Source organism: Erythrolamprus reginae, chromosome 2 (assembly GCF_031021105.1).
Source record: "Erythrolamprus reginae isolate rEryReg1 chromosome 2, rEryReg1.hap1, whole genome shotgun sequence".
In the NCBI taxonomy this organism is placed as follows: domain Eukaryota; kingdom Metazoa; phylum Chordata; class Lepidosauria; order Squamata; family Dipsadidae; genus Erythrolamprus; species Erythrolamprus reginae.
In genome coordinates this window covers 284632431-284654817 of record NC_091951.1, presented here as the reverse complement: position 1 = coordinate 284654817, position 22387 = coordinate 284632431, and positions in this window count along the sequence as shown.

Sequence of the window (22387 nt, the reverse complement as noted above, 5' to 3'; positions counted from 1 at the left end):
CACTGCAACAATATCGCCAAAAAAGCTTCTAGAGTTGTTAACCTGATCCTACGCAGCTTCTGCTCAGGCAATCTCACACTACTCACAAGAGCCTACAAAACTTTTGCCAGACCCATCCTAGACTACTGCTCATCTTTCTGGAACCCATACCACATCTCAGACATCAACACCCTTGAAAATGTCCAAAGATATTTCACCACTCGAAACAGAATATCCTACAAAAATAGACTAACAATCCTGGGCCTAGAAAGCCTAGAACTACGGTGTCTAAAACACGATTAGAGTATTGCCCACAAGATCATATGCTGCATCAATGACTACTTCAGCTTCAACCGCAATAACACAAGAGCACGCAACAGATTCAAACCTAATACGAACCGCTCCAAACTTGACTGTAAAAAATATGATTTCAACAATCGAGTTATCGAAGCATGGAACTCATTACCAGACTCAATTGTGTCAACCCCTAACTCCCAACATTTGTCCCTTAGACTCTCCACGATTGACCTCTCCAGGTTCCTAAGAGGCCAGTAAGGGGCGTACATAAGTGCACTGGTGTGCCTTTTGTCCCCTGTCCAATTGTCTTTCCTTTATCTCTGGAGTCTCTGGAGAGGGGCGGCATACAAATCCAATAAATAAATAAATAAATAAATAAATAAATAAATAAATAAATAAATAAATAAATAAATAAATAAATAAATAAATAAATAAATAAATAAATAAATAAATAAATAAATAAATAAATAAATAAATAAATAAATAAATAAATAAATAAATAAATAAATAAATAAATAAATAAATAAATAAATAAATAAATAAATAAATAAATAAATAAATAAATAAATAAATAAATAAATAAATAAATAAATAAATAAATAAATAAATAAATAAATAAATATCATATATATTCTCTTCCTTTCATATATCCTCTCCTCTAAGTTCACTTTTACCCTTATATATATTACCACATATCTATTTTTCTCCCTATGTATTTGTGTATTGGATGGATAAATAAATAAATAAATAAATAAATAAATAAATAAATAAAATTTCAAAAAATCCTTTCTTAGTGAGCATCTAGAAGCCAAAAAGAACATACATGCCAAGTTTCAAGTTTGTAGGCTTTACAGTTCTTGAGATATCGTGATGATGCATGAGTGGCATTTCACATTTATATATAAATAGACTTTATGGCTTGTAATATCACCGTTTCATTTGCTCCCTTATGTTTTATTAAGCATTTGACTTGTTTGTAAGAAAGACAAAGTATGAACTTGGAAAACCCGAAGACAGGAAATTCCATCTCTAAAGCATAGTGTTGAATTCTAGAACTGCTACTTGTGTATATATTTGTTACACTAAACTGTAGCTTCTGGACAAGGCAGAGCCCCAAGAGAATGAGCAAGTATCCTTGTACTATTGTGCATTTGTGGTCTGACATAAACACTCTGGATATTTTTACAGTTTCATTGCGGAGAATAGAGAGTCACAGAGGCATTATTCATAGACTGGTTTTTTTATATATATATAACTAGTATTTCTGTAAACTTTCAGAAAGCTAGTTACACTAAATTAATACTGTGTTTCACATGGGAGAGAACAAAACTGTCCATGAATCCTTTGTAAGAATCATAATTCACTATTGCATCTAATTAACAATTGCTTGGTTTTGCTTATTTGCAGATATACTGTACGAATATTAACTAATATTAGTGTGTTATAAATTTATACAACTGTGGCAAATTTTTGAGGTGTGCAGGTTTTACTTATTCATTATCATACTCATTGCTCTGAACACAGGCTTGGGACATTAAAAATTATCATATTGACAAGTTCTGAACATAATGAGGAGTTGAAGATGCATTTACATGAATGTAAAACATAGCAAAAATCTGTATTTCACTTTAGACAGAGGGGTGGATAGGCAGTGAGGCCCAATCACATTTTAAAAGAAAACAAATGTTTACACAATTAGACTTTAGGGCACTTTTTGAGAGGATAATTTGCGTTTTTCCAACTCTGATGGACAGTTCTGTTGGGTGGATCTGGCATCAGGTATCCTTGACCTTTTGCAAATTGTCAGAGCTGGCTGTGTTGCAATCTAACAAATAAACAAAATACATATGACCTTCATGTCACTCAAATTCACTTCAAGACTGTAGTCATACCAGTTCTTCAACATTTTGTTCTATCCAAAAAAGAAGAAAAACAAACATCCATCCAACCAACCCAAAATGAGTTAGCTCCAGACTTTGAACAAAACAAGACCATAGTTGTACTGCTTCAGCTAAACTGTTAGAAAGTTACTCCAGATATTTTAAAAAACCCTTCAGGTACTTACAGTATATCTCAATTTGATCACTGGATGTGATTTCTTTTAAATATTTTTAAATAGTAATTTAGATTTGTTGTAAATTGTTTTCACTTTGTTGTGAGCCACCCCGAGTCTGCGGAGAGGGGCGACATACAAATCTAAATAATAAATAAATAAAATAAATTTCTGCTCTTCCCAAGTTTTTCAGCTTAATGAATATGAATATCATACAATGGTACCAGACATGTGTTCAGCTTCCTTGGCTCAGAAACCTGACTGCCGCACAAAATTTTTGAAATATACTTTGACCTGACAGACAGGTCCTAGATTGTTCTCTTGCCAGTGAAATTTCAACCCTGACTATTTTAGGCTTGTACAAGAGGAATTATATTCATGACATGGACACTGATGGAAAAAAACCCCATGAAGTTACTACAGGAAATTGCTTCTAAGGAATCTCTCTGTCCCTACCTGTAACTATATTTTTGTTCAGATTTATCTCACATCCATAGGAAGATAAAATATGATATGAAGTGAACGTGTAGATGGTCTATCCAAAGTTTGATTGGATTACCCCTTGAATGAATACTGTACAAGCATCCTGATTTTTTTTTGACCATCTTAGAATAGTTTCAATTTTTGACCACTTAAAAAAGGCTCATTTGAGTCTTTCTCTCCATCAGTTGCTGAAGTCACTCAACAGGAGTGGCAGAATTGGGCAATCAGTTCTTGACTTTAACTCCACACATTATAAGCAGTTCCTTATGCAGTCAGAGACCTTTTGGAAATATCTGAAGTCAAGTCTCCTTGCTTTCATAGGGTACAATACTGAGTTGGACTTGTAGGTATAACACCAGAAAATTTCTGATCTTTTTATGAGCTACAGTAAAAGTAGTTCTTCCAGGACGCTGGCTCTTTATATCATAGAAGCGTAGCCTCTGGGGTCTAGGACAACACTGTGGCCAATTCACCATAGTCAATTCGCTGTAGAACAATTAATCAAGGACAACTCTATGCTGTCTTAATCTTTTCATTCAGTTACTTTTAAAATTAACAATTAAGTTTTCATTGAAATTATTGTAACTCTTTTATTTCTGGATTTTCTTCCTTTCTTTTATTTTTATTGATCACGGTTCTATTGAAATCAATCTAATTTTTCTATTTGTTGAACTGTCTTCCAGCAAGTTGTTGTGTAGCAAGTTGGCCAGGATGGCCAGGATGAATTGTCCCATTGTGAAGCCATTGGTCTCCTAACATTTCTTCCCACTCAGTTGGGTTTCATAGACAGAAGAACCAGCCAACTAAGCCTTTTCAGGCGCTTCACATCAGACAAAGGCACAGTATATTCTTTGAACAGGTCTGTGTCTCCAGGACAACAGTAACTTTCAGAATACAAGGAGCATACTGACCTGCTCCAGAGAGAAATATTTATCAAGCAGCTATTGATTAATACTGCCTACTTCCTTCTTTTCCTTCTAAGAATTTCTAAAGTCTCTGCCTATCACCTATCACCAATCTTGAGAACAAGGCCTATGCAACAGACAGGTCATCAGTCTTTAATTCCGCACAGTATATCAGCTGGCTTCCCAACTTCCTTTATATCATCTAGATCAGTGTTTCCCAACCTTGGCAACTTGAAGATATATACTGGCTGGGGAATTCTGGGAGTTGAAGTCCAAAAATCTTCAAGTTGCCAAGGTTGGGAAACACTGATCTAGATAGACCCATCAAAAGACCCTCACTTGACACATCTTAACCTGACCCATTACAAGACCTACTGACCTTATAAACAGAGGAATACTGACACTGACATCTCCTAAACCAGCGATGGAGAACCTTTTTTCCCTCAGGTGCCGAAACAGCATGCGTGTGTGCTATTGTACATGCATGAGTATCCACACCCCATAATGCCTGGGGAGGGTGAAAAGAGCTTCCCCCATCCCCTGGAGATCCTCTGGAGGACTGGAAATGGCTTGTTTCCCAATACCTGGTGGACCCAGTAGGCTCGTGTTTCACCTCCCCGGGCTCCAAAGGCTTCCCTGGAGCCAGAGGTGGGTAAAAACACACTCCCCCATCCCTCCAGAGGCTCTCTGGAAGCCAAAAATGCTCTCCCAGAGCCTCTGTGTAGCCAAAAATCAGCTGGCCAGCACATACATGCCTGCTGGAGCTAAACTGGGGCAACGGCTCACATGCCAGCAGATATGGCTCTGCGTGCCATCTGTGGCACCTGTGCCAGTGGTTGGCCATCACTGCCCTAAACTCTACTGAAGATGTTACCTAGCCTGGTAACATTCGGAAAACAACCACAAGATCAGATAATGAACCTTCTCTGCCTGTCTTCCTTTTCCTTCCTTGTCCCACTGAATTCCTTATTCCCAAAGTGAAGGCACACGTGCTAGTAGCAAAGCCCCTCCCTAGTCCCAAACTCATTTTTTATCATGAAGAGTGGTATTTGTGCAGTATATATACTAGATTTACTTTCTTCTTTGAAACTGCAGTATATATGTTGTTCCGTCAGAAGCCTCCAGGGATTTCTCCCTTCAGTAGCTTGAATGGTATTTCCCCACTGAATGCTAGTTCTCAATGATTGCTATTTTCCCTTTCATTACATTTCCCATTAACTGTTACCTCTACCCTTGAATGTTTTATGAATGTTTTTCATCTTTTCATTGGTATTCCCACAGCACAGCTGAATGAATATGTTTTTGGTTTGATGAATCCTGACCCTGAAAATCAAGGCGGAACCCCAAGGATGTACAAAACTTCACATTCTACAATACCTGGTCAGCTTACTTTTTCACAAATCTATCTTGGTTTATCTTATCTGTGATGCATTTTGGAAAGATACAATGCACAGTTTATTTTATGGGATCTCATGAGACATTCATATGACGTTCATTGTTATCCAGCAATTTTTTTTTGCCAGACACAATTACATTCAAAATTAAAAAAAGTAGGAAAGACTCATAGATCTAAAAATCCTGACCTCTGGAACTACCTAGAGCATCAAATCTATTCCATTTCCCCCCAAATCATCTTTGCCTGGTAACTGCAAATCAATTACTGTTTGCTGAAAGAATATGATGAATACTGTATTTTTCAGCATATAAGATGCACCTTAGTTTTTTGGGACGGAAATAGGGAAAAGAATCTGCTTACCAGGTATTCATCTGGCTAGCATCCTTAGTCTGGTCAGCTTCAGCACATTATTTTATGCCCTGGTTACTTTTAGGCTTAATTTTTTTTATTCTGAGAGAGTAACAATAAAAGATCTTGCAAGCCAGTAAGAGCTGGGAACATCATTGGCACCTGGAAAGAAACAGTCTGAGAAAGTAGAGCAATGGAAAAAACCCTGCAAAGACTTAGAGCTTGGAAAACATTCTTTTTTGCAGAGAGTAACAGTGAAAGAACTTGCAAGCAGGTAAGAGTTGGGAACATTGTTAGCACCTGGTTGGAGCTGAAAAGAAAAATCTGGAGCAAGTAAAACAATGAAAAAAAATCAAAACAGGGTTTGGAATACATTCTTGGTGGATATTAACAATGAAAGAACTTGCAAGCAGGTAAAAGCTGGGAACATCGTTAACATCTGGTTAGGGTTGAAAAGAAACATTTAGAGCAAAGAGAAAATGAAAAAAAATTAAAACAGGGTTTGGAATATATTCTTGGCAGAGATTAACAATGAAAACGCTTGCAAACTGGTAAGAGCTGGGAACATCATTAGCACCTGGTTGGGGCTAGAAAGAAACTTACTCAAAGCAAGTTAGAATAATGAAAAAAAACCCCTGCAAAGACTTGGGGCTTGGAAAACATTCTTCAGAGAGAAAAACAATGAAAGAGCCTGCAAGGTAAGAGCCGGAAAGATCGTTAGCAGCTCATTAGGGCTGGGGGGAAAAAAAGCTACATTCAGAGTATAAGACACAGCCTAATTATCAGCCTATTTTAGGGAAGAAAAAGGTGTGTCTTATACACCGAAAAATATGGTAGTTACAATAGCTCTATTGTGAAAAGCAATATTACTTTCCACTGGAAGAGAGTATATGAAGCGCAGGGTTGAACCTTTACAATTCTTGGTGCTTGGTTGTAGGTGCATTATCCATCAGTATGAGACCATTGCACTGAGGAGATTACCCAGTTGGGTAATGAAACATCCAAGTTCAGAGATGCAAGAATTCCATAGTATTACTTTCTTTTGCAAAACAAAAATGACATCCTCCCCCAAAACATAATTTGCGTTAAGTCCTGTAATGAATAATACGGAATCCCATTCTTCATCTTTATCACAGCATTGTGGGTCCAATAGGGTTTGTTTTGCTGCTTAAATTTAAGCGACAAAGGTCACACAAAGCATGTGTGACTAGATCCCATGGTGGGGCCAGTTTCAGGTTGCTTAGGGACTTAAGGAGCTTCCTTCCCCATTTTTCTTTAAGGCTTCATTTCACATAATTTGCTTTAGGAACTTGGCTCTTTGTATTAATTTTTGGTCAGCCAGCATGTCTGGAATGGTATGAGCAGTTTTGTAAAATCTGAAGAGTTTATGTTATCATATTTTTCAGAGTATAAGATACACCTTGGTTTTGGGGAATGGAAATAGGGGGAAAAAATCTAGCTATCAGGCATTCATCTGGCTAACATCCTTAGTCTGTTCAGCTTCAGCACATTATTTTAACCCCTGAAGGGCTGAAAAAGCCTTTTTCAGAGGGAGTAAGAATGAAAACAAGTCTGCAGAGAGTTAGGGCTGGAAAAAACTTTCTTATGAGGGAGTGGGAAGCTGGGAAGATGGTTAGCACCTAGCTCGGGCTGTGGAAAAAAGCTTAGGAAAAAGCTAGAGAGTACAAGACACACCCACGCCTCTTTTAGGGAGGAAAATGTGCGTCTTATACTCTGAAAAATACGGTAATTTTTTTTTAATAAGCAGAAAAGGAAACCTCTTTTGGGGGAAGGATTTGTATTTTCATCTATTGCATGGCTTTCTAAACAGCTATTTGTGATTTTTCTGAAAGGTCTAGATGAGAATTTGTCCTCATTGGCTTAGCTAGTGAGAACTCTTAAATGTGTTGATGATATAAATTGTCTTTAAAATGAAAAGGAGTTGTAGTGGGAAGCCTAGTGCCATTAAGGTTGCAAGTAAAGCATGACAACATATTTGAGTCCCTTGGTGCCCTCCCCCCATCTTCATAATAGAAAAGTATTCTAATCCCCCAGAAGCTTATGCATTTTAACTAAAAGCAGCTGATTCCCCAAGTGCCTGAAAATAGCTTGTAACTTTCTCCCTCTGTACTCTTTTTGTATTCCTTGAATGGCAGATGATAAAAGATACACCATCATTGGCAATTTTCCTCTCAAATTGCTTACATTTCAACTCTACCGGAAGTATTTTGTTTTGAAATTACTATATTTTTCCAATTGCTGTGATGCTTGTTATACTAACACAGGGCCCTAGGCCAATTTCATTTACTTTGCTAACAATAGAATGCTCAGTTGTGCCCCTGTTTTTCTATTCATTCTCCTCCTCTTCCTATTTTTCATTTCCATGGAAGAGAAGCATTGTTCTGCAGACTGCATTGTTCTCTTTTGTCCTCTTGGAATTTCATACTCTTAGAGCTAATTCTGGCAATATACATGTGGGACAGAAAACTAAACAAAGCAATATATACCCACCCACAGTTATTACTTATGTAATTTCAAACCTATGTAGGAAAGTACTAGCAATCTCTGTCCAGATGTTCTTCCATTTCACTCTCCGCCAATGTTCCCTCTAATTTTTTTTCGGTATAGTGTCTGAGAGGCAGTCCCTTTGGGACTGGGCGGCATAGAAGTATAAACAAACCAGCAAACAAACAAACAAACAAACAAACAAACAAACAAACAAATAAGAAAAAAATCCCTTCTTTTTTATTAAAAGAAATTAATAATAAAACAAAACCAAAATCTATTACTATTATTACTATCTTCTCCTCTTTTTCCATCCCTGTCTCCTCCCCCCTTGTGTGTGTGTGTGTGAGAGAGAGAACTCTTGAACCATTTCCAATACAAGTGAACTATTGGAAATAGTTAAAGAGTTCACACACACACACACACACACACAAACGGCTGGGGTTTTTTTCTTTGTTATTATTTGGGTGTTTTTTTACCATATGCTTTAAATCAAGAGTCATTTCTCTCTCTTTCTCATTCTCTCTCCCCCTCTTGCTCTCTCTCTCTTTTTCTCACTTTCTCTGTCCCTCTCTTTCTATCTCTCTCCCCCTCTTTCTCTCTCTTTCTCTGTTTTCTATCTCTCTCTATTGCTTTCTTTCTCTCTCTCTCTTTCTCTCTCTCTTGCTTTCTTTCTCTTCTCTCTCTTGCTATCTCTCTCCCCCCCTCTTTCTCTCTCTCTCTCTCACTTCTCCCACGGCAGTGACTGCAGTTTCTCCTCCTCCTCCACTTCTGCGCTCCCAGCCGGGGGCTGCGAGAGAGGGTTTTCTCTGCGCGCTTCAGGAATGCCCGCCCCACCCCTCTCGCAGCCCCTTCGCTGGGAGCGCTTTCCTCCTGAGCTTTCAGCAAGGGGGCTGCAGTAGAGGCAGGGCAGGCGTTCCTGAAGAACTCAGAGAAAGCGCTCTCACAGCCCCCTCGCTGAAAGAGAGAGAGGGAGAAGGGCTGGCAGGGGGATGGGGAGCGCTCACCCGTGGAAAAGGGCGCGTGCGTGGGTATTTGGGGGTGCGCGCCTGCTCACAGGCGCAGCTTACGGGAACGGTGCTCTCCACCACTTGGATCCCTTGAACCCTTGGTTGTTCCAGTTTTGTAAGTCAATATCCCAGTGGTAATGCTTGCTGGCTGCCAACCTGAAGTTGTCTTTTGTCTTATCCAGTCTTGTTTTTATAAAAGACAATTCTTTAAAGACTGTATTGTTGGAAAAAGCCCTCAACCAAACTAGGCCACAGACAATTAGTCCAGATTCCTAGATTGCATGCTTGCCTGAATGAAAATAGCACAATGTTTGCATTTTGGAAAATAATATATATGTGGGTGGGTATTCCAAGGAGATGTAAAAACTGCAATAAGTAGCTGATAGTGAATCTTTTTAGCAGTTAAACGAAAATGATTCTATCCAGGGACAATTATGGAGGTAGGCAGAGAGAGAAAAATTGCAGCAATCTGTTGTGGTTCAGCCTGAGGCTGCTCAGGGACCGGCTGTGTCTCTGCTGACTCCATGCCCAGAGGAGGATGACAGCGCAGAGGAGGGGGCTGAACAGTCGGACGGGGGAGAGGAAAATCAGGAATGGGATGAAGGAGAACAGCATGAGAGCCCCGGGGGGGGGGGGGCTCTCCCCAGCCAGTAGCTTGGAGTCATTAGGTGATGACGCACAAGCTGTCATTGACATGAGACAGAGACGTTCAGAGCAACGAAAGGAGCAGTTAAAGAAATATTATCACCATTGAATTAGAAACAGCTGGATTTGGGTGTGGTCCTCATCAGCAGGGTTTAAAAGGCAGGCAAGCCCTTGAAGCCATGTGGAGTGTTATCAGTTTGGCGTGGCGTTATCCTGTCTTGTTTCTCGGCGTCTCTGTTCCTGGCTTGTGGCCCAGCAGCTTTGGAAGATCCATGGGAGGTGTAGGTCTGCTATCTACAGCCTTGGCTTGGCAGCAAGAATTCTGTATTGCTGCATGGACTTTTGGCCTTCGTGGATATAACTGAAGATACAGCATTTTCCTGTTTGTAAGGACATTTTCTGTTACCTGTGTTTTTCTTGAATTTTATAAAACTGCCTTTGCCTTTTACCAGTGTGTCTGGCTTCTCTTTTTGGGTTGGTATTGGCTTCTGGAGTGACCCAGACAGAACACAATCAAAGCCTCTTGGTATGAAGTCAGTTTGCATCTTTTAGCCCCTGAAATGCCTTAAGAGGATTTGAAAGTATTTAATAGGGCTAAGTAATTTGGAACAGTGAATAGTAAGAGTTGTATAACAAACTTGCTTGAGTCAAGATTTCTATTGCTTTTTTGTTAGTGCTGTTATTTATGAAGACCAAAACTGAAGGTCAGAGTAAATCAGAATCAGTGATTTAACTACCATTGACCCAGGTGAGTCACAGCTGCTCAAACTGAATTGTACGAAATGGTGTCTCCTGGATGATATACAAAACTTTCATGTATTAATTATACCCGTCTGTGAAATATAGCGCATAGCCAGAAGTAACAAATGGTGCTATCTGGCACTGCAATACAAAACCTTATCAACAATTCACACAATGCACGATTCTTGGACATCAGAGAGTTCATGCAGGAAAAATGTCTGGCTGCATAAAGCTCGATAGTGTGTAAGAATTGGTAATTAGCATCACATAGCTCTGAATCCAGACAGGAGAGAGAACAAATGAAATATAACAATGTGGTAGTCTCACATATCCATTCCCAGGTTCATTGCTGTTCACCATGAATGCTTGTGAATGTTCCATGGAGGCCTGCTGATACTGTAGCCACCAGCAGACTGCTCAATAATAATTACACATTTTTGGCCTATGGAATATGAAGGGAATATGCCAGGGGTTGGCAACCTGCGGCTATGGAGCCTCATGTGGCTGTTTGGGTCCTCTGCTGTGGCTTTCTGTCCTATCACTAGTTGGCCCCACCTCTCGCTGCTTTTAATTGTTTGGATATTTTTGGAAATCTGGGCTGAAGAACGATCACCAGCCACAGCAGATGCATTCCTTCGGCGATCCTCTTCCTCCCCCTCCTCCCTTCATGAACCTCTGGCTGGAGTGTGCACAAGTGCAGGGAGAATCTCCTGTGGCTCCTGGCTCAGCCACAGCCAGCTATGGCATCATGAGAGGGGGTGGAGGAGGGGCAGAGCCACCGGAGAGTGCAGGAGCGAAGCGCCCCACCTTCACTGCATGTAAGGCAGCCTATTATTATTATTATTATTATTATTATTATTATTATTATTATTATTATTATTTAGATATGTATGCTGCCCCTCTCCGAGGACTCGGAGCGGCTCACGACAAGAAAACAGTACAAATCCAATATTTAAAACAGTTTAAAACCCTTAACATAAAAACAATCATACGTCTCACACTGTTAAGTCTGTATAAAAAAATACTGTAGAAAAAGCTGTCTCCGGGCAGAAAATGTAAATATAATAAGGTCGCGTCTGATTGGTTCAGACGCATGACAGTTCCTTTTAGGCGCGAGCCTCAAAGAGTATAAATAGAGCTGTATTTCCCACTGACAGCTCAGACGAGTTCCCCGCTGAGTCACTTCCAAAAAGAGCTAATAAAGGAACCGTCTACCAAGTGCTTGTCTGGTCTCCTTCACTTCACTGGCGACGAGAGAACCGAAGAATCCACGTTTTCAAGAATGAGCAACTTGCAGATCGGCCGGGCTCCCGACTACTTTGATCCCGAGAAATCATCATGGGACGCCTACATGGCAAAATTCGAAATCTTACGTAAATTGCGCAAATACAAAAAAAGGGAGCAAAATTGTTATCTCCTTGCTCCTAAATGGCAAACCTTGTAATCTGGAATTGGACACAGGGTCAAAATATTCTATTATGCCTTGGGACAAATTTAAAATGTATATGCCTAACTTTCTTAAATCTGATTTAGCACAAACAACTTTGGTAATTAGAGATGTTCAGGGAAATGTTATACCTGTCTTAGGGAAAGTGGATGTGCCTGTCCAATTTAAAAAATGTAAATGTTCTCTTCCATTAATTGTGGTTGAGGGAGCTAAACACTCCCTCCTTGGGTTAACTTGGATGTCTCCTTTGGGTATCGAAATTTCAGGAATTTGTAACATTAATTCTGATAATGATATTCCTAACTTTGTGCAAGAATTTCCAGAGGTTTTCAGCCCCACATTGGGCACTTATAATGGGGCCCCTATCTCTTTTTCTATAGACCCCAAGGTTTCCCCGGTCAGACTCAAGCCACGCAGAGTACCTTTACCGCTCCTGCCCAAACTGGACAACCAACTTGATAAACTCATAGCTCAGGGCATTCTAGTCCCAGTGGAGCAAGGACCATGGGAAACTCCCATAGTCACACCGCTTAAACCAGATGGTTCTTTGAGGGTCTGTGCAGACTACAAAGCAACGCTAAACAAAGCCCTCCAACACCACCCATATCCAATCCCGGTAGTCCAACAACTCCTGCATTCCCTAGGGGAGGGGAGGGTCTTTTCAAAAATCGACCTCGCACAAGCATACCAACAGCTTCCGGTCGATGAACCCACATCTCTGGCACAAACCATAGTGACCCACAGGGGTGCCTTCAGATGCACCCGGTTACAATTTGGGGTCAGCATAGCCCCAGGCATTTTCCAGAGCCTAATGGAGCGTTTATTGGCAGGCATCAAGGGAACTACCCCCTACTTTGATGATATACTTATTTCAGGGGAAACCCAGTCACAATTGAATCAAAGAATCAGGGAAGTGTTGTCCAGGTTACAATCCAAGGGATTGAGAGTCAAGCCAGAAAAATGTGTATGGGGAGTCAAAAGCATAGAATTCCTAGGTTACAGGATAGATGGTAATGGAATCCACCCCACCACAGACAAATTAAAAGCCATAACAGAAGCACCCGAACCACTCAATAAGATAGAATTACAAGCATTTCTGGGCCTTCTTAATTTTTATTGTATTTTTTTAAAACAGAAGGCAACGGCAGCAGAACCCCTACACCGGCTGCTGCAGAAGGGAATTCCCTGGACCTGGGGCACACCTGAGCACGAAGCTTTTTGTAAAATAAAACAATTATTGACCTCTAAAAGCGTAGTGGTTCAATATAGCTCAGTATTGCCCTTAAGGCTTACGTGTGACGCTTCGGCTTATGGGGTAGGTGGGGTATTGGCTCATATAATGCCTAACAAGACAGAAGCCCCAATCGCTTTTTTCTCAAGGACATTGTCCATGGCAGAAAGAAATTATAGCCAACTGGACAAAGAAGCATTAGCTCTAGTAACTAGCGTAAAGAAATTTCATAACTACCTGTGTGGGAGGAGTTTTGAATTAATCACAGATCACAAACCCTTATTAGGTCTGCTGGCTTCTAACAAGCCAACTCCTCCTTTCATGTCCCCCAGATTAATTAGATGGGCATTATTCCTATCGGGATATCAATATGAATTAATCCACAAGGGGGGAAAGTCAATAAACCATGCAGATGGCCTAAGCAGGTGCCCCATGACAGAATTAGTTAAAGACCCAACCCCATCAGAGGATGTATTGCTATTGGATTTTGAAGAAAACCCTCTGACCACAGCCAAGGAGGTAGCAGAGCACACTAAGAAGGATCCAATCTTGCTAAAAGTTATTAATTGTATACAAAAGGGTTGGTTGGGAGACCCTGAGGAAGCAGGGCTAACAGACTTTAAGTCAAAGAGGTTAGAATTGTCCTACATGAAGGGATGTGTCTTATGGGGTGACAGGGTGGTCATTCCTAACAGCCTAAAACAGAAGGTGCTCCTTATGTTGCATGTGGGCCATCCCGGCATCGTCAGAATGAAGGGTTTGGCCAGGGGACACTTGTGGTGGCCAGGTCTAGACACCGACATCGAACAGTGAGTAGCGAATTGTGACCCCTGCCAGGAGTCACGTCCCAAGCCCCCTAAAACTACACCAGTAGAATGGGAGAAACCCACTGGGCCATGGTCACGAATACACATCGATTTCGCAGGCCCTATTGGGTCTCAGAACTTCTTAATTGTGGTAGACGCTTTCTCTAGATGGGTGGAAATAATAGCTATGCAAAACATCACCACTTGTGCCACTATAAAAGCTTTGTACCATTTATTTGCTACTCATGGGTGTCCGGATATTCTGGTCTCTGATAACGGGCCACAATTGACTGCCAGACAATTTGAATGTTTTTTAAGCAATTTGGGAGTCAGACACCCCCTCACATCCCCTTACTCGCCATGGGTTAACGGTCTGGCAGAACGTTATGTTCGTGTAGCCAAGGAAGCACTGCGCAGGGCAGGCCCAGGGGAAATACAACACAATTTAAATCAGTTTCTACTGATGCAACATATCACCCCCAATTCCATCACAAATAAAAGCCCTGCAGAAATTCTAATGGGTCGGAAAATAAGGTCCCCCCTGGACAGGTTACACCCTCGCTATTGTACAAAAAAATATAATGATGTAATATGTATAACACCAGAAAGAAGTTTGTACCTTGGACAAAATGTTTTCGCTAAAAATTTTGATGGAGGTTTAAATTGGATCAAGGGAAAAATAATACAACAGACCGCTCCAAAAACATATGTTATACAACTGGAGGATGGCCGCACATGGAAACGGCACATTGATCATTTGAGGGGGCGTATAGCATCTAACAACGAACCGACCGCTAACGAAACTTCTTCCCCCCAAGCAGACTCTCACACACAGCCTGATTTTTTGGAGTTACAAATGGACTCACCAGGGCTGGAAGGATCCTCCGGCGACGCCGAGCCGTCTTCCTCTTCTGAGGTCGGTGCGGCACCAACATATTCTTCTCAGCAGGCCGGAGCCCCAACTCGGGCCCAGCCGCACTCAGGAAACAACAGCGAACCGACCTCCACTGTGGAAATCCCAGACTCAAATGATCTGCGCAGGTCTGAGCGAGCCTCACGCAGGCCAAGCAGATTGGAGGATTATATCACATGGCTCACTGATTGACATTTGTTACAAGACTAAGGAGGGAGGGGTGTTAAGTCTGTATAAAAAAATACTGTAGAAAAAGCTGTCTCCGGGCAGAAAATGTAAATATAATAAGGTCGCGTCTGATTGGTTCAGACGCATGACAGTTCCTTTTAGGCGCGAGCCTCAAAGAGTATAAATAGAGCTGTATTTCCCACTGACAGCTCAGACGAGTTCCCCGCTGAGTCACTTCCAAAAAGAGCTAATAAAGGAACCGTCTACCAAGTGCTTGTCTGGTCTCCTTCACTTCACATACAGACCATACATAAAGTGGAAACGGGCCAGGGGAATCAATTTCCCCATGCCTGACGGCGAGGTGGGTTTTGAGGAGTTTGAAAAAGGCAAGGAGGGTGGGGGCAGTCCTAATCTTCAGAAGGAGTAGATTCCAGAGGGTTGAGGCCACCACAGAGAAGGATCTTCACCTGGGTCCCACCAGAAGACATTGTTTGTCACCGGGACCCAGAGAAGGCCAACTCTGTGGGACCTAACCGGTCGCTGGGATTCATGCAGCAGAAGGCGGTCCTGGAGATATTCTGGTCCGATGCCATGAAGGGCTTTATAGGTCATAACCAACACTTTGAATTGTGACTGGAAACTGATTGGCAACCAATGCAGACTGTGGAGTGTTGGTGTAACATGGGCATATTTAGGGAAGCCCATGATTGCTCTCGCAGCTGCATTCTGCACGATCTGAAGTTACCGAACACTCTTCAGAGGTAGCCCCATGTAGAGAGCATTACAGTAGTCAAACCTCGAGGTGATGAGGGCATGAGTGACTTCCTGGCACTTTGGGCTAGAGTTCATGTCTCCACACATGGCTGAAAAGCTGCTGGGGGCAGGGTATGAGACAGCAAGGCGATGTCCGGAGCATTTGTGCATGAGAGAAGGTGCGACCTGTTTAGCACCTTTTCCCACAAGGGGATCTCCTCATTCCTGGCTTAACAGACATCAGGAGAGCAGAAAGAGGAATGGGAGGTAAGCTGGACTCCCAGTCCCCTTTCCTGCCTCCTGTTGTGAGGTTCTAGGTTGCAAGAGGAGAAGGTTCTAGGTTGCAAGAGGACATCAGGAGAACAGAAAGAGGAATGGGAGGTAAGCTGGACTCCCAGTCCCCTTTCCTGCCTCCTGTTGTGAGGTTCTAGGTTGCAAGAGGAGAAGCAGGGGACTAGGCCGAAGGGAAGCTGCTGCTGGTGATCGTTCCTCTGCCAGCCCAGATTTCCAAAAAGAAGAAATAAAAGTTGTAGTGAAGTGCCCCCCAAAAGAGCTTGCTGGCTTTTCCAGCTCTGGCAGAGAGAGTGACTAGGGGAGACATAGAAAAACACATACAGAATAATACACAGTGGTAAGAGATATTGAAGAGACACACACAGTGATACACAGATAGAAGAGGAGGTGGGGAGAGAGAGATACAGAGGGAGGGAGAGATATTGTCTCTCTCTCTCTCTCTCTCTCTCTCTTTCTGCCTCTTATCACTGTCGGAAACCCCTGCTGCCTTGCCTGCTCTTTCAGGTTTTCGCTAACTAGTTTTTTTCTTCCTTTTGGAAAGCTGGGCTGGCAGAGCAATGAGTGCAATCTTTTCTTCCCCCTCCTTCTCTTGTGCACACCCTCCCAGCCCGGCCCCACTACAGCTGGTCAGGGGAGCAGGAGAGGGGGAGTGAGACCTCCACCACAGGTTGCACTCATTGCTCTGCTAGCCCAGCTTTCCAAAAGGAAAAGCCTGAAAGGGAGCAGACAGAGTGGCAAGGCTTTCCGACAATGAGGGGAGGCAGGAAGTGAGACACACACACACACACACACACACACACACAGACAGACATAGAGAGACACAGAAAAAGGAGGCAGGAAGAGAGAGAGAGAAAGAAAGACAAAGAAAGACAAAGACAGAGAAATGAGTGGGAGTGTTGTGGTTCCCTGAGCAGCCTATGCAGCCAGGGCCTTTGGAATCTCAACAACCTCTTGGCAGTGTTGGGAAAGGAGGGGCTGCTCCTTTCCTGAATGTAAGAGCACATAGGGCTGCCAAGAGGCAAGAAGGTTTACTAGGGAGGAGGTCTCCTTGAGAGTAGAGCTGCAGGCTAATTGGCCATGCCCTTAGACTACTTTAAGTCCTAACCATACTGAGCCTAGTTTCAGAGACAAACGTTACTCCTGAATCTTGAATTAGGTGTTTCCAGTTTGCATCATCATTAGTGTTGGGCAAACCGAACCTGCACAATTCGGGTCCATACCGAATTTTGTGGTGTTCAGCATACTGAACCCAAACCCGAATTTTTTAAAAAATTCATGCTCCGGTTCGGCATTCGTTCGGAACACCGCGAAAGCCACCGCTCGGCTGTCATCTGCTGAGAAGAGGAGGAGGAGCCAGGCGCCAGTGGCGACAGAGTAAGGCGAACACCGGGGAGCTGTCAGCCAGTCAGGAGGCACAAAAGGAGCTGGGGAATCCCACAAAGAGATTCCAGGTGCGGAGCTTTGACATCACATATACCGGCAGGTTGCTAAGGACGCCAAGGTGATCACTTCCTGGATTCCATCCTCCCTCCATTATTCTAGTGTCGCCCCCGGAATCCAGGAAGTGATCACCTTGGCGTCCTTAGCAACCTGCTGGTATACGTGACGTCAAAGCTCCGTCCCCAGAATCCCATTGTTTTTATTTGAACGGATTTTTAATTTTTATTTATTTTTATTTTTACGAAAAAGGATGCCGCAGCGGTGCTGCAAGCAAAGGCAGGTCCTTTCACGTAAAAATAAAAATGTTTGTGTGTGCATAATTATTTGGGGATTCAATTCTGGGCCAGAACAGAGAGATAGAGTGGGAGCTAGAGAAAAAAAAAGAGATGAGAGAGAAAGATAGAGAGAGAGGAGAAAGAGATGAGAGGGAGAGAAGCAGAGAGGAAGTTACCTATTTCTCATAGAAAACATGGAGCCACAAAACTTGGTTAGGCATGGCTGGGTGGGTGGTGGTGGTGGTTCATGTGACTGGGGGGGAGTGAGTGATGTTGAGTTGGCCCCACCCACTCAGGTTTTGTGGCTCTGGATATTTTGTTTTCTCTGGGAAATAAGCCCAAGCGTCTCTTTGAGTTTTTAAGGTTGCCAACTCCTGGCATTTACAGATCCTCCACCAACTTCCTGATTCCAAAATGCTGAAAGCATCACAGGCATAACTCCTCTTTGTTTCTGCAAACCAGGCACAACCTGTGCTACTGTTGGGATGTTAAGGGAGACTTGATTGCCACTAGAGATATCTTGCAGGGTTGCTTTACATTCTGTTGTGATTCAGCCTGAGGCTCCTCAGGGACCGGCTGCGTCTCTGCTGGATCCAGGCCCGGAAGAGGAGGACAGTGAACAGGAGGGGGAGGACCAGGCAGACGGGGGAGAGGAAAGTCAGGAAGAGGATGAGGGGGAGCAGCCTGAGAGCCCCGGGGGAGGGGGGGGCTCTCTCCAGCCAGTAGCCTGGCCTCATTGGATGAGGAAGCACAGGCTATAATTGACATGAGACAGAGACCTGCAGCTCAGAGACGGGACCAATTAGAAAGGTATTGGCATCATTGAATTGGCAACAGCTGGGTTTGGGTGTGGTTCTCCTCAGCAGGGTTTAAAAGGCAGGCAAGCCCTTTTAGCCATGTGGAGAGTTATCACCTGGGAGTTCTGTGAACCTGCTTTGCTTCTCGGCGTCTCTGATCTTGGCTTGTGGCCTAGAAGACTGGAAGACTTGGGGGAGGCGTATGTTTGTTATCTCCAGCATTGTTTTTGACAGCAAGAATCCTGGTTTACTTCATGGCCTTCGTGAAACATCTTTGAAGTTTCAGCGTGTTCCTGTTTGTAAGGACATTTTCTGTTACCTGTGTTTGCTTTGAATTCTATAAACTGCCTTTGATTTTTACCAGTGTGTCTGGATTCTCTTTTTGGGTTGGTGTTTGCTGGAGGGACCCAGACAGAACACATTCCAAGGAATAGTGAATATTTTGAGTCTTCCATCTCATTGGGAATAGACACTGAGAATCTGCATTTTCTTTGGGAAGGGGTTGGAGTACAGAATTTAAATGCATGAAAAAGATGAATTATTTAATTTAGAAATCATCACAGTCACAGGAACATTAAAGTTTTTTCTGCCTCCTCTAATACACAAATTCATGTGAAGTGAAAATGGTTGGAAGACGGCCAAAGATTTAGGCTAGAAGTTAAAACTTTCTCTTCAGAGCAATGAATTATTTGTTTTTGCAGCATGGAAAAGAACCCAGTTATTTATTTTCTCAGTAAAGAATTTTCTAGTAAGTAAGAAGTATGTTTTAAATATTCATTTCACTTTGAGGCTTATAGCACTTAATACCTGCTGATGGGATTAAAATCCATGTGCAGTACTGCAAAGCAGAGTAAAGGGACAATATGTGAAAGAGGAGGGAAAGTTGCATTAATGTTAAAGGACTTCACATTGAAATTATAGTAACAATATGCTAAATTTATTAGAAAGAGAGAGGAAATTAAACAGAAGATTGAATCAACACACAATCATTGTTCTGAAAGTCTAGACTTTTCTGTTTGTTGATAAAAATTGAAGCTAGCAATTGACATGCAATGTATATGTTACCGGCAATGTATGAAAAGCTAGCATTATGTAGAATGCCTAGGAAATCTATAGAATGTATGATTGGTTTTATAATAAGGGTTTTTAGCTGTTTTAGTATTAGATTGTCGCATGTTGTTTTTACCACTGTTGTTAGCCGCCCCGAGTCTACGGAGAGGGGCGGCATACAAATCCAATAAATAAATAAAATAAATAAATAAATGTGGGATTTATATGCTGTTTTTCATAGATATTATATATAATATCTAAGCAATATGCAGAATGACAAGAACATTTTAGGTAAAGTATGAATAGTATTAATATTAGAATTAGGATTAGCCTAAGGTTAAAACTAAGACTAAACCTAAGACTAACTGTTGGTATGTCTCGGTATTGCTAGGCTATGAGACCTTCGACATACAATGAGCAGAGATTAAGAAAAGTGTGGATGTTTGTGTGTGTTATAGCCAATAGTGACACAGACTTAGTTATGCTGATTAAGTACTATTTACATATACAGAAACAATCCATAAACGGCACATAGCAAGCACTAAGCAATACGATATAAACTGCACATAGCAAGCACTAAGCAATACGCACACCCCGCTCAAGGTAAAGACAAAAGCGAATGAGCAATTCAGCATCATTGTAGGAGAGAGTACTGGCGCCCTCTTATGGCGAACCAGCCAAAACTCTTAAAGTGATATTACTACTTAAATACAAGAAACTACAATAGGCAGTTTAACATGGCAATCCCAAACAACCATGTACCATGTACTAACCCTAACCCTAACCCAAACCCAAACCCAAACCCAAACCCTAAGCCTAAGCCTAAACCTAAACCTAAACCCAAACCCAAGCCTAAACCCAAGCCCAAGCCCAAGCCTAAACCTAAACCTAAGCCTAACCCAAACCCAAGCCTAAACCCTAAACCTAAACCTAAACCTAACCCTAACCCTAACCCAAACCCAAACCCTAAGCCTAAGCCTAAACCTAAACCTAAACCTAAACCCAAACCCAAGCCTAAACCCAAGCCCAAGCCCAAGCCTAAACCTAAACCTAAACCTAAACCTAAGCCTAAGCCTAAAATTAAGCCTAAACCTAAATCTAAGCATAAGCATCAACCTAATTCTTTAGTGAAAAGATGTATTTGAAAATGAAAGAAGAAATGCAAAATAAAGGGCAGGAATTTCTTACAAAAGAAAAAAGAGACACACACACACACACAAACACACAGATAGATAGATAGAGATAGATAGATAGATAGACAGACAGATAATGACACAGAGAGAGAGAGAGAGAGAGCAAGAGAGAGAGAGAGAGAGAGAGAGAGAGAGAGAGAGAGAGAGAGAGAGAGAGAGAGAGAGAGAGAGAGAGAGCGCAATATTGATCTGCATGTTTCAACAAGGAAGGCTAGAATGGCATTTTATGTGGAGTATTTTATACTTTGCTGGTTTGCCTTTTGACATTACATAGAATGCCTAGGAAATACTGTTTCATACTTTGAGGTCTCATTTGGGGCATTCTATAGATTTCCTATGTATTCCACAAAATGCTTAATTTCACACATTGACAGTAACATATATATTATTAAATTTCATGATCATTATTCCAGTGGCATGTAGTGAGAAAGGGAATCAGTCAAAGAAAGGGTCTTACATGAAAGAGATTGACAGCCCTTAAGTTAAACAATCAGAAGCTCATTGATTTATGTGTGGATGGTTTTTATTCTTGCAGAATTTGAAGCTAGATAATGAGCAAGTCATTAGGACATTAATCTTTCTGATTATGTAACTCTTGGCATTTCAATGTATACCCCTTTACTACAGTATTTATAGGGTAACTAGTGAAACCAAATAATGCTTATATTATTTGCTCATCATGTATCAACTGATCTAGGATATTATTTTAGCCCTGATCACTCTCTCCCTCTCTCTCTCTCTTCCTCTCCCTCCCTCCCTCTCTCTCTTTCTGTCTCATTATTAATAAGAAAGTAATGTGGTGGATTATTTCCTTGCTTTAGAAAAATGAGGTGGAAGATATGGCATCCATCCCAAAAAAATTCTAGTTATATGCTTTTCTGTTTTTCTTTGCATATCTGGTTGGTGATTGTTTAGTTTTTGAGGGCAGTGCAGAGAATGTTTGTGAAGTGGGGGCTATCCAGAATTTCTACTTGTGATCTTCACTTTTCTGTACTTGTATTTTGGCTAAATTTCCGATATAGTGCTTAATAATGGGATTAGGTTGTTCATTATAATAGATGTGGCCACATTTATCCTTTGTTTTGGCTGTGTTTTGTTTACCCTTTCTACACTGCCTACACTGTTGATCTGCTTAATGCAAATCAGCTTGTTCCATCTGTTGCAATCCTTCCAGCGAGTTGTTATACAGCTTTTCACTATCTTGATTAGATCTGTTTTTTTTGCAATCCATTATTGGATTTACTATTTGTCTTTCTTCACTACTGTCTTTCCTTTGGGAAGAGAAATTGCTACTGGGCAAATGATTCATGTAGTCACTGCATCCCTTGACTACTGCCAGCGGAAAGTTAGAATTTTGCAATGTAGTAGGAACTATGAGAGTTGCTAAGTGAACTCTGAACTTAATGATTACATTAACAGCCAAGGCAGGTGGAGGCTCTGAAACAAGGCTGGAACAGGGGAATGGTGTGCTCCCTGGCTGGTTGAAGTGAATGGTGAAACAAGCCAGGCAAGCTCTGGGGACAGTATGTGTGTGTGTGAGAGAGAGCTAGCTAGGCTGCAGTGCTGCATGGGATACAGCCATAGTGGGAAGCAAGCCAGCAAGCTGGAGGCTGGAGATGATGGGAGGGCAGCTAGCTATGCTGCGACTAGCAGACTTT